The 13,539-nt window shown below is 34.2% G+C and overlaps 1 protein-coding gene across 3 annotated transcripts in view; it reads right to left on the bottom strand.

Moving 5' to 3' along the window:
- LOC106874538 (uncharacterized) overlaps positions 1–13,246 on the bottom strand; it is a 39,060-nt gene extending 25,814 nt beyond the window's left edge. For 2 of the 3 annotated variants that reach the window (XR_016243382.1, XM_089358541.1), the window contains exon 1: positions 12,848–13,246. The gene's annotated coding sequence lies outside the window, so the exon portion shown is untranslated. Of the gene's footprint in view, positions 1–12,152; positions 12,397–12,847 lie in introns of those variants that run through there. The other variant, XR_016243383.1, reaches the window with a different exon arrangement.
- Positions 13,247–13,539: the final 293 nt, after the last annotated feature.

The following is a 13,539-nucleotide window of genomic DNA, read 5'->3' as shown; positions in this document are numbered from 1 at the left end:
TTCTCAATACCTTCTACTGCAACTGTTGTTTTTAGTGGCAGCAGAAAAATTTAAGAATAAGAGGTAAACGTTGGTTTTACCAAACTATCAATCCACAACACTTTAATTAATCCCATTTTTTTAAAGTATAAACCTTACCCCTCATCCAATTTCTCCAATATATTCCATGAATCAGTGGAATTCTAGAGTTGCAGTGACTCTATTGACCGAGTGACAAAAGTGAAATGTTAGCTAAGTGCACCAAGTTCAAATCCTGCAAAGCCTAATTTATTTGCAATCTACTACATTACAAGAAGGTAATCCCTGGACATAATGTAATCTATCAATCCATCAATCTATCTTGTTATGCAAATAATGTTGATATAAAGAGCATGCATATTTGACAGGAAGAGGAAGAGAGAGAATGGCCATTCGGAATAACGTACAGGACTATGACTAAAAATTAGTTTCTTTGAACCAGGATTTACTGGTTATACATAACACATCTCTAGATTCAAGAGAGATCAGATGTCAGACACATATCTACTTGATCACTTTGAGTAAGTTTTTTTTTTTTTTGTGTTTTGTTTTTTTAACTATAAACCTGAATATATTGAATGAAAAATAAGATGGGATGGTCATGGCTGAAATCTTTAATCAAAGCTAACCCAAGATAAACAACAACTGTATGATTACTGTACATACACCAACCTTTTTAAATATTTAAAAACAAAAATTCAAATCGGCCACTGACCTAATATCTAGTTATGGTATGGAAGGAAAATGTCAGCACACAAGCAGGTATCTACTTGTTCTGTGGACAATAAATATTACCAACTTCCAAGTGATAACCAATCATGCTGTTCTAATTATGTATGTACAGCAGTAGCTGATAAATCAATGTGGTCGAATAGTGGAAAGGTTTGATTTCAATCAATTTCTTGCATATATCAGGTGACAACTGAATGTCAATAATCACAAATATGGTTGTCTTTTACCAACACACTTACACAGATAAGACTATCAGTATATGGAGAAGCAAAGAAATGCACACACAAACATCTACTATATATTTATTTATATACAAAATATACAGATGTGAAAAGTCAGTATACATAATATATGAACACAAAAAAGTGTATGTGTGTGTGTGTATGAGTGTGTCACAAAAGTAATGCATTTGCAAACTTTACACTTGCCATACAATCAATACAAAGAGAATACAGTGCATAGAACAAATTTATTAAAACATTAATAAAAATAACGCCAACAATATTAATAATAATCCTCAAGATTTCCTTTATTAAGTTACAAGGTATTGAAAAGATATTTAACATAAACAATTCCAGTAGATTACTAGAACGTGTTAATAATCCAGGAAGTATCAATATTGATTTCAAATTTTGGCACAAGGCCAGCAAATTCAGGGGAGGGGATAGTTGATTACAACAACCCCAGTGTTCAACTGATACTTGTTTTATCAACCCCAAAAGGATGAAAGGCAAAGTCAACCTTTGCAGACTTTGAACTCAGAACGTAAAAATGGATGTGTTGTGAAAATCATTTACTATAAGCTGTTTAGATTGAACCAGTGAATTCCTTGTTACTTATGAGAAAATTTCTAAAAATGGACTGATCCAAACAAATGACTAAATTATTTTAGTAAAAGATCAGATTCATTTTTTGCATTTTCTCTATTGACATATAGTTTCATGATAATAGAGAAAGTTGTTCACGAGGATTAACAAGCATTGCTGAGTTTCACTGTATGAATTTAGTCATTTGTGTGTTGTCTATGCTGGAGGCTAAGGGTTATATTATTATTCATAGATTCATCTGAATAAAGTCTTCAGATAAAGTGCTTTTCTGTTCTACAATATGATGCATATATGATTTCAATTTGTTAAGAAAATTATCTTTGCCCTGATATACTGCTGGTTTATAATTTATAAACCTTACAACTGTATTTTGTACACATTTCAAAAGTATATATATATCATGTGAAATTAATTCATTTTAGAATACTGTAAACCAGTGCTACTCAAAGTGGTGGTCCGTGGACCAGTCCTGGTCCACGAGCCATCAGCTGCCAGTACACGGCGAGTTTCCAGAAAAGAAAGAAACATTATAATATGCTTATGTAATATTGTATTATTTGTTTACAAAATAAATAAGATGCAAAAAAATTGTCAACTTTTATTATATTCATTATATATATTGTTTCCAGTATAAATTAATATTACTAAGAAATATTACCAATACCTGGCACACTGGAAAAAAAACTGCTGTAAATCATTCACCAATCTCCAGTTAATTTAGTACTCCAGTAACAAATTAACTCCCTTCCTGATTTTTCATTTTTGTTAGTGTCTAAAAAGGATGCGCTTTTTGTTTTGATTTTCAGTGTTCTTTTTGTACAGATGGAAGATAATGATCTAAGGAAAATTTGTTGGGATTTATACTTCCTTACACAGTTTAGTCATCTTTGCACTAGCAGACTGCATGCTGTGCCTGTCGTCTGTCTTTCATGATTTCCAATTCACTGCCTTTGATAATTAGTCAGACAAGTTGAAATTTATTCAGCTCTGATGATCTGATATCATACAGGAAGAGTTTTATCCAGAGGACATCAGTTTCAGAGATAAGTATGGAAGTAACAATGTCATAAATTGATGCTGCATGTTTGGAAAAGGGGATCAGTCACATACATCAGATCAAGGGCATCATGGACGGCACAGCCTGTCTGAAAATCTCAGAAAAGACTTCACTTCCATATATGTCAAGAGTCATTTGGGTTAGTTGTAGCTTTTTCAGCTTACAACAACCTGAAGCATATCACAGAAAATCAAAGAATTTATCAAAAGCAAGGAAATCCAACTGTTGCAGTGGTCAGTACGATCTTTCGCTTTAAATCTAATAGAAAACTTATGCAAAATGGATTGACATGATTACTCAACTGAAGAAATCCAGGAAAATGAATACATTGCATAATTTGTATCACGAGAAAAAAGGGGAAAAATATTAATGCATCGAATAATTCAATTTTTGTATATAAGATTCTGTTTTGAGAATTTCAAGTATCCAATCAAGTATAATAATGAAATTATTGTATACAATGCTCAGGTGCACTACAACTGCTCGTACCATAAAATTTTATTCTTTTGATCTTTTATGCTTGTGTTCCAATTTATTGAGAAAAAGATATGCTTTAAATGTTCTTAAATAAAAAGGCATTCATTATTATGGCATTATTAACACTGACAACAATTGCATCAGGCTAATTTTAAATTCTTGTATTCAAACTTAGATAATTTAAAAGAGTAAATATTTCTATTTATATATAGTTTGAATAATAAATTCATTAAAGAGAGATAATTAACATTCAATCATCACTATACACTTGTCTTTGAACTGATACCATTGTTTACATATGCACAAATACACACATATACAATAAACTTGAACTAAGCAGATTTATGATCATGGATTCAGATATGACCATCACATCATTTTGTAAATATAAAACAGAACACAGTATTTTCCCTTTTTGAGGTAGGGCACAATTTGAGGAAAATTTAGCTACTATTTCTAACTAGTCAAGTGGCCACATAGTCTCTGTCACTGGCTTCATGTGCGTGTGGGCGTGTGCACATGTATATACATACACACACACACACATATATATACACATATCTCTGTATGTATGTGTGAATATGAATGTGTGTTAGCTTCTTTTTTTCTTTTATTTAAATTCTTCCTAAAGAGAAGAATTTAGTTTCAAAGACACAATGCTGTATTACTGGAATTTAAATAACAACAGTGAAGAGTTACATTTTAAATTTTAGAAAAGCTTTGCATATTTTTACAAAATGCCCTACCACTAAACACACAACCAAAAAAAAGTCTTGTATATTTATACATGTATGTACATATTTCTGTTGCTTCCCATACTTGTGTAGTTCATTTGGGTAGTGGTACTTGTTTTCAGTTTTCATGATGTTAGCGAATGTGAATAATACATTCCCTTGATATTCAATTGCAAGTAACTTTTCCAATTATTTAAGTCAACACTAAAACTAACACAAATCCTACTTTAGTTTTATAGGACAGTCACAGCTTACACTGCAATGAATGATACCACTACGGTACTGACATGAAGCTTTGGGGATAGAGCCATTGAACCCTAAATAAGCAAACCTATCATTAGAAGCATTCCAGTCATGACCATTCCATATATTTTTTTCACATAGTTTGCATCTTGTACCACATTATCCACGGTTTCAAAATGGTAGGATGTGATAGGAGGGAAAATTGGTTGCTATTTCTATAAGGTTGAGCAACTGCATTGAGGTTACCTCATTGGATGTCTGAGTAGTCTAGGCCACCAGTCTCAAGGTTACTGTACTTTACCATTATATTTACAGCTAGAAGTCCTGCTAACCCTATCTCTATAAAATTTGAGTTAGAATGTATGACTTTAAAAAGAAAGTACAAAAAAGAGTACAACAAGGAGTACGAGTAGAATCTAATACTTGATAAGCTGAGGTATACAAAATTAGATACAGTGGCTATAACAAGATTTTTGAAACCCAAACTGTGATGCACACTTCTACAAGCCTCATTGCCAAAATATCGCTTGCCATAGAAATCATTACTAAGATTGGGAAAAAGTTTAGAGGTCTTTCAATGAATATTTATGAATTTCTTACTCTTAACCCTCATTTATTCGTTTTTCCACTCATGTTCATACTCACTTTTTCTTTCTTTCGATATATCCTTTGGTTTCTCCTCAGCATTTATCTCGCCACATCACCACTTTCATTGCTGTTTTATAACACTGAGCAGACCTATGAACTAGAGCAGACCTATGAACTAGAGCAGACCTATGAACTAGAGCAGACCTATGAACTAAAGCAGGCCAGAATAGCCATCCTGTTTTTTTCTTTCATATAATGTATAACACACGTGCACACATACACACACACCAACAGAGGTATCCAGTTTTGACAGAGAACTGAATATACAGAAACACTTTTTTAACTTAATTTATAGCAAGGTTTTATGTAGTGCTTTTCATATGTAATTATATTTGTATACGTTTATTGTCTAAAGCTGAATTTTTCCAGGTTTCTATAATGTGCAAAGTTTTTGAAACTGTGTTTATTGATAATTTTAATTTTGTGACTTAAGAAAATTCTATTATCGTTTTTACTTCATAAATGTCCTTGATCACAGCTTGAAAGGTTTAACCAAAGTAATCGAGACCAGTACTTATCAATCAGTCTGGTACTTTTCAATCAGTCTCTGAACCACTAAGTTATTGGGACATAAACAAACCAATACCAGTTGTCAGACAGTGGAGGGCACACACACACACACACATCAATATACATATATTATATATTTATATATGATGAGTTTCTAAACAGTTGCCATCTACCAAGCTCACTTATAAGGAATTGGCTACAGTAGAAGAAACTTGACCAATGCAACATACAGTGTAACTATACCTGAAACCATGCAGCTGCAAACCACACACAAACACAAACACACACATATATACCAGGCATGGGCACACAGAATTTCATGTTACCTGTTGTACTGTTGGAGATTCCAGAATAATACAATAATTTATAAATATTAATAAATGTTCATAGTTACCAGTTAATCAAATAAATATCTGAAATTGATTGGGCGACTACTTTTCAAAATAGCAGTATTCAGATGGATGACAAAGTGATTGATGCTAACAGAAAATAATATAAACAACAGGTGAATCAGTAGTTTCAAAATCAGCTTCAAATGTTTATTCAATGAATTGGTAACCATGGACATTTATAAATACTTATAAATTATTGAATTATAGTTTTTCTGAACTCTTACAAAGTGTGACAAACAGTTACTTGAAAATTTGAGTAACAGCTTGTGAAGCTTATTCAGCTCAGCAAAATACTACTTTACTCTACCTTCAGTATTTGAGTACTACTACCACCACCAAGTTTTTCACACATGTGCTTATTCATGTGTGTGTGTTTGTGCACGTGCTGCAACTCTATTGTTCTTTCATTCTTTCCTTCTTTCTATCAGCCCCTTCACACTTACTTCGTTCTTTCCACTCTTCTTTCTTTTGTTCCCCCTCTCTCACATTTCCTGGCCTTCTCTTCATTCTCTTTCACTTCACTCTGTCCTTTTTCTTTTTTTCTTGTCCTTCCCTAATTCTTCTATCCCTCTGCCTCAACCTCTCTTCTCTGTCCACATGACCAGTGTTCAGCCAAGCCTGACCTTTCTTTCTTGGTTCGACTACCATCTGTGCAACATCTATATTCCTCCCTATGCCTGTCATCTCTTATGTCCCTGCCGTAAGGCTTCACTTCCAAACATGCCAGCTTAATTTAATTCGTCCCTAGTCGAAAGACACCTGTTGTTAATGTCCTTTATTTGCAATTGTATCTGTCTGCCATTTCTCTGTTTTTTCCGTCCTTGTTTCATATTCATTCGCTTTCTTCTAAGGAATCTAGTGCAGTTAGCTTAGTTTTTCCTTGGGACTGGCTAGATTGGAGCAATCTTGAGTATAACCAGTCGAAATTGCAAACATAATCTGGAACTCGACGGAAGAAAGAAAACTCCAAATGACCCGTCCTTGTTTTTTTTTGTATCATCTAACTGTCTGGATGTTTTGCGTTCTTGTCCCATTTTTAGTATTCCTTTTTATATATATATATATATATATATATATATATATATAGTATTCCTTTATATATATATATATATATACACACATACATAAATATACAGGGTGTTGGGCAAAATTTGACAATTATTTTTTTTAATGTCCATTGTTTTCAAGAACAGTTTAATGTATGAGTAAACAGTCAATAGTGGTGGAAAGCATAAAGATTAAAGTTATAGCTGAGAAAAAGTTAGCTGACATGGAGGAATGATAGCCATCTAAATATTGGAAAAGTGTTAGCTGTATCATGATAATTTGCACTGAGTATCAAAATGCTGACACATCATGACTGCTGCTCAATGCTCAGTGATGACTGTAAAGGCTGTAAGACATGATTCAGACATCTGCAAGAGACTACAAAGCTGCAGCTAGCAGGATGGGACACAGCAGGCATTTTCACTGTGTCTGCACAGAATTCATCCAACAACTGCAGGACAAGGTGATGGAAGATCCATGCAAGGGAATCCAAGTTTTGGCAAGAGAGATGAGCATTGGAGTCACCACCATGAACCTGGTACTGAATGAGGACCTCTACCACCACTTGCACAAGAGGTGTAAGTGATAAATTCTAACAGCCAAATCCAAGGAGAACCACATGACAAAGACAAAAAAGCTCCTGAATAAAATGAGGTATTCTGCTGAGCTGGGAATAAGCTGGTTCTTCTCAATGAAAAGAACTTCGACCAGGACCAGTTGCACACTACCCAGAGCAACAGGTGGCTTGCCTACATTTCATGCGATGTCCCACATATCATGAAAACTGACTTACTCTAAACTGTGTGTGTCTCCAGTAAGGGTGATGTCATGTCACATCTTTGAACAGAGGCCTGGGCTAAATTCAGACAGCTATGTGAAACTGCTGGAGAATGTGGTCAAACCCTGACTGGAGAGGGTTGCTGCTGGAAGGCCATATGTGTGAAATCAGGACTTAGATCCTTGCCATACCTCTCAAAAGAGTAAGAAACGGCTGTTGCAGAATGACTTCACCAGTTCCAATTTCTGGCCTCCTAATTCCCCCGATTGTAATCCCATGGATTACTATATGTAGGGCACAGTTAGGAAAGACACCAACTGCTCTGCTTGCTGGGACACCACAGCCGAGTTGGTGGACAAGATCCAGGAGATATTCAATGGTTTTCCCAGGGACACAGTAAGGAATACACGCAACAAGTTCCAGAGCCATCTTGAGGTTGTGGCAGAAGCTGAGGATGAAGACAGCTACTTTGAGTAAATTGTTAACTCCCAGCCATAATGTAGTTGATATTTTTTTGATTTTTAAAATAGTTTCAGTTTAAGATGGAATATTTCATTCAAATTTAGCCCAAAAACATGCATATTTACATATATATATCATCATCATCATCATCGTTTAACGTCCGGTTTCCATGCTAGCATGGGTTGGACGACTTGACTGAGGACTGGTGAAACCGGATGGCAACACCAGGCTCCAATCTAAATTTGGCAGAGTTTCTACAGCTGGATGCCCTTCCTAATGCCAACCACTCAGATATATATATATCTATATATATATATATATATATATATATATATATAAAGACTAACAGATTCAATTTTATTATGGAAGTGACACAGGATGTGACATTGGTAAGCTACAACTACCATGAAATATGTATGTCACTCTTGTGATCACTTCTGGGATGATTTCGTTCCACCTAGCTCTGAAATGCATTGTTTTATAACATGTTATATGTTTTTAAAGGGATTTTTGCTGGATGGAAAACCACAGCTTCTGGCATTTAAACAACATATATTAAGTATTTCGTAATGGTAATACATATATGAATATATATAAAACAGGAAAAAGGAGTGTCAAAGAATCAAAAAAAAGCTCATGATGTCTATAGAAGATTGTTTAAGCATATATATGTATATTGGTTTTAGAAAATATGTCTGTGTGTGTAGAGCATATGCATATGATGTATGTCTGTCTGAATATTTGAGGGCGCATGCATGTGAGCATGTGTGTATATGCAGGAATGCAACCAGCACTTTGAGCCCAGCCAAGCACGAAACTCTAATAACTTTCTTGTCTACTGTGAGTCTCGGGACATGTGCACCTGGTGATCCATAACCATAAAAACGTTTTGTCTTCACTGCTTTGTTTGACTGATTGACATACATGAACTCCTTTTCGTATTCCCTCACACCCACTATTTTTTAATTTTTTGTGGTACTCTATGTCCCATTTTTGGTAAAAAAAAGTAGTTGACTAATTACTTTATTCTATCTTATTTGCTTCTAATTATGCATTTGTTTCAATATGTTCTAAAAATGGACATTCTGGCATCTAAATGGGGTGCAACATTTAAACCAACCATATATGGCCCAAATACCTTACATGTTTTACGTTCAAACCATCCGAATCCAACCTGTCACACATAGCTAACAATGTCATTCTAAAAAAAAAAACATTACATCATTACAATTTCAACATGATTAATTCAAAACAATGTGAATAAATAAGCAGTATATTTGACAAAGTAATCTGAAGGCTAAGGGGTTAAATATATATCAAGTTTAAGAGGAGACGTAGCTTAATTCAGCAGGGCCATATATTTACTACTCATAAAATGTACTGATGAGAAATTAGATTATTTATGAAATAACACAACTATATATATATGTGTACCCATATGTTTAATCATATGCCTGCAGGATGCTTTAGTATCAGTGGTTTAACTAGATACAGATTATGAAACAGCCATAAACATATGGAATAAATATTTTATCTCTCACTTCTCTATAATTTCATCGCGCGCACACACAGAGAGGCTTCATGATACAAAGAGGATATTAGAACTCAAAGCATGAGTTAAGTGGCAAAAGTTAGAGTGACCCAAGGGCCGAGAGTTTCGTGCACTGCGCTTATCAAAATGCCAGTGTATGTGTATTTGTCCCACCACCACAGTATGACTATCGGTGTAGGCTTGTTTACGTTTTCATAGCCTAGTGGTTCGGCACAAGTATCGACAGATTTAGTATCATGCTTTATTCGGCTAAACCCCTCAAGGCGATGCTCTAGCATGGCCGCAATCAATGACAGAAACAAAAGAACACTCACACATGTATGTATGTATGCACCACACACACACATGTATGTATGTATGTACCACACACAATGTGCTCACGGTGTAGCTTGTATATATGTGGTCACTTAGTATGCAAGAGACAGAAGACAACTCTAGCTCAAACATCACACTGCCGTCTTATGAAAGATAAAACACATTGTACACGCAATACTATAAGATATAGAGAAAAAAAACGTGGTGGTCATTGTTAGAATACCAAGTGTCAGTGGCTGGCCCTAGTGGGGATGACTTGAAGTCAAACGAAATACACATCTGTGTGTGAAAGAATGTTTCCGTAGCTAACTGCACAACACGTATCTTGTGTAAATGTACACAGGAAAACAAAGGAAGTGGCACATAAGATCTTCATACAACATATTTCAATAACGCTAGTGTTTTTTTATTGATGTCGCCACTTTCTAAATTTAGCACACACATGCATGCACATTGATTTGAATATAATAAATCTCAACATGTATAGATAGATACTTAGCCATATGCATATATATATATATATATATATATATATATATATATATATATATATATATATATATATAGGTACAGATAAGCTTTCTATCCAAATGCTTTTTAAACAACCAAATATTTACACGTTTTCACAGCTTTTTCTGCTTCGAGATTCAACATTCAAAACAAAATATTTATATGTACAAATTGAACTGGTTTAATCTTTTAGGAGCGCAGAATATATGCACATAAACATACAGTATATGTATACATATTAATTATATACGTAGCTAACAATATCCGTCTATACGTGTGTGTGTATGTGTGCGCGCGCGCGTATGTTTGTGTCTATATATATATTATACATATATATATGCGTCTGTTCGTTTATATATATATATATATATATATATATATATATATATATATATACACACACACACAAACATTGATATGTTTGCATGTATGAATATATAGTGTACATTAAATGTACAAAAGATGGAAACATAAATTTGAAAAAAAAAATATCCATTTTTCTAAGTTATGAGGGAACTCAGCTGGGGTGGCAAACTTGTGTTAGATATGCCACGGCGTTGTATTCGACATCATACCTACACAAATGTGGGCATACCTTTTATATATATATATATATATATATATATAACGTATGCTCACCCTTGTGTAGATATGCCATGATATATTATATATATAAATGCATGTTTATGCTTAGTTTTCACAAGTCAAACAATGGTACGCTTCCATCTTTTGTATGTACATTTAACGTACAACAGACACACATCCAGACATACACGAAGTCTGTCCAAAGTCTCTATGCATTTATATACACATAAACATACATACACACATACGTGCATGTGTGTGTAGTTTACATGCATACACACCCACTATATGCTTAGATACAAATTTTCATATCACAGTCTCTCTCTCTCTCTCTTTATATATATGTGTGTTTAAGCATGTACGTATGTGTATACACCAACACATGAAACATACACAATAGACACCATATGTATAATAAATTAAGGCATTTCCTGTCGTAAATATACATGTTTACAATGAAACATACACAGTTCTTTATATACATGTATACAGTACAGTAGATAGTATGTTTGAAGCTGTTTTCCAGTTGCTACATATCTATATCAACGCTACACAATAAAATAGCTTTTTCATAAATATCTTTGATAGTTTCGCCTGTATATATATATATATATATATATATATATATATATATATATACACACACGTACACATTACTAATACTGCAATGCAAAAAAAGTGCCACCATAACTGAAGTAGCTGTTTTTTTTATATATATAAGGTATAGAGTTTCGGGTAACCACCTCTGTTTTGAAGAACAGCTAGCACTGAATGCAGTAATGCCAATTTGTGGTAACAACACCATCAACAACGAGCCTTCATACGATCGTTTAACTTGCTGGAAATAACAATCAATTCTCCTTCCAGTCAGCCTCAACCATCGAAAACACACGTATACACACATTTGAATATGCAGTGTTGAATATATGAAAAGATGAAATGTTTATAGTAGGAACGCCCTTTGATAATAATAGGTTTGCTCAGTGAGGACTGACTTAGGGTTAAAAGGCTTAAACAAGGATAACAAGACATGGGAAATGAAGGTTTCCTCTAAAGGCATGAAGTCAAAACAGAGCAAGTGGTGTTAGTTGTTTTGGTGAGGAACACTCCAAAACAAGGTAAGACAAACAAAATGAAAGATCAACAAACATCGAGATTAGCAAGCAGCAATAATAATAAATAATAAATAAAGAGTAGATTGGATATGACGAAATTGAGGCTTTGGCGTCGACATATTTGACAAATACAAACACAACACAACAAACCATTTTCCCTCCTTGCTTTGTTGTCAAGTGATACTGCGACATAATTTATGGTAGGTAGAAGAACAACAATCCCGTCAATAGTAACTACAAATTTCAAATCTCATATTATTAAACACTTTATCAATTTTCTGTCTATCATTTTTACATATACATTGATATATCTTTCTTCCTATCATCTATATATTAACTGTATTTTCTTTCACAAAGACACATAAACATACACACACATTCTGTCTCTGTCCGCTGTCCTTCAGTTACAGACACGATTACAAATAATAATAAATCTACAGAAACTGTCCATTCCTTTCTCTCTGCATCTACCAATTTCACTTCATCTGTGTCATTCTCATTTTCTGTCTCAATACTTCCTATTATCACAACATAACATACATACATACAATAATCTATCTTGTATTTCCTTCTCGATGTCTCTATGTTAACACACGTCTCGTTTCTTTTTCTTTTCTCTGTCATACGTTTCCCTATAATAGCTTCAAGTATATATATATGTATATATATATACTTTCTTTCTCGCTGTGTCACAACAATAAACAAAACATCACGATGCAGTTAAGATATCCAAGTTATGTTACCATTCATTTGACAATTTAGGGAAACTGTCCACACAGACATATACATGGAAATATATATATATATATATATATATATATACATATACATATGTATGTACATACCAGCTGTAGTAGTGCCACTACTACTATGAGTAGCAGCAAACCCGGTGGAGATGTTGCAGTGAGCAACGTAGACGCCTGGCCGCAACAATACGACAGTCCCTCGTGGTGGAGGTGAGGGATGGATTATTGGTATAAGTTGGAGTAATAATGATGATGGTGGTGGTGGTAGTACACTTAATGGTGTTATCAATGCTGCTGTTTTGTTAGTGTTGTTGATAGTGATGATGATAATAGTAGTAGTTGTAGTAGTAATGGTGTTGTTGTTGTTATTAGTATTGCTTGCCGTAATAACACTTTTCCCCCCGACTGTGAGCTGCAGTACGACCGCCAGACGTACAATGACGGGAGAAGAGTCAGTCCCGTCTCCTGGTTTCCTTCTCCGATTCTCCTCCTCTTCCCACCACACAAACACTACTATTTACTAACACTACTATTTACTAACACTACTACTACTACCACCACCACTACTACTATTACTACTGCTCAGTGCAATGACAATCTGTTGTTTGATTGAGTTTGGTGAAACTATAGGAATAGTGAAGGATAGAAATCAAAAAATAATTGCAGATCCTAATATGACAAGTAAATATGAAAGAATAAGCATTTAAAGGCGACGCAATGGAGCGGGAAGAAGTCTCTAATTAACTTGCAGCAGTATTAGTTTTAGTAGTAGACAAAACTATAAGTGTGAT

This window comes from Octopus bimaculoides, chromosome 10 (assembly GCF_046866305.1).
Source record: "Octopus bimaculoides isolate indiv1 chromosome 10, ASM4686630v1, whole genome shotgun sequence".
NCBI lineage: Eukaryota > Metazoa > Mollusca > Cephalopoda > Octopoda > Octopodidae > Octopus > Octopus bimaculoides.
The sequence above is the reverse complement of the archived record's forward strand: the minus strand, read 5'-3'. Positions and strand labels throughout refer to the sequence as shown.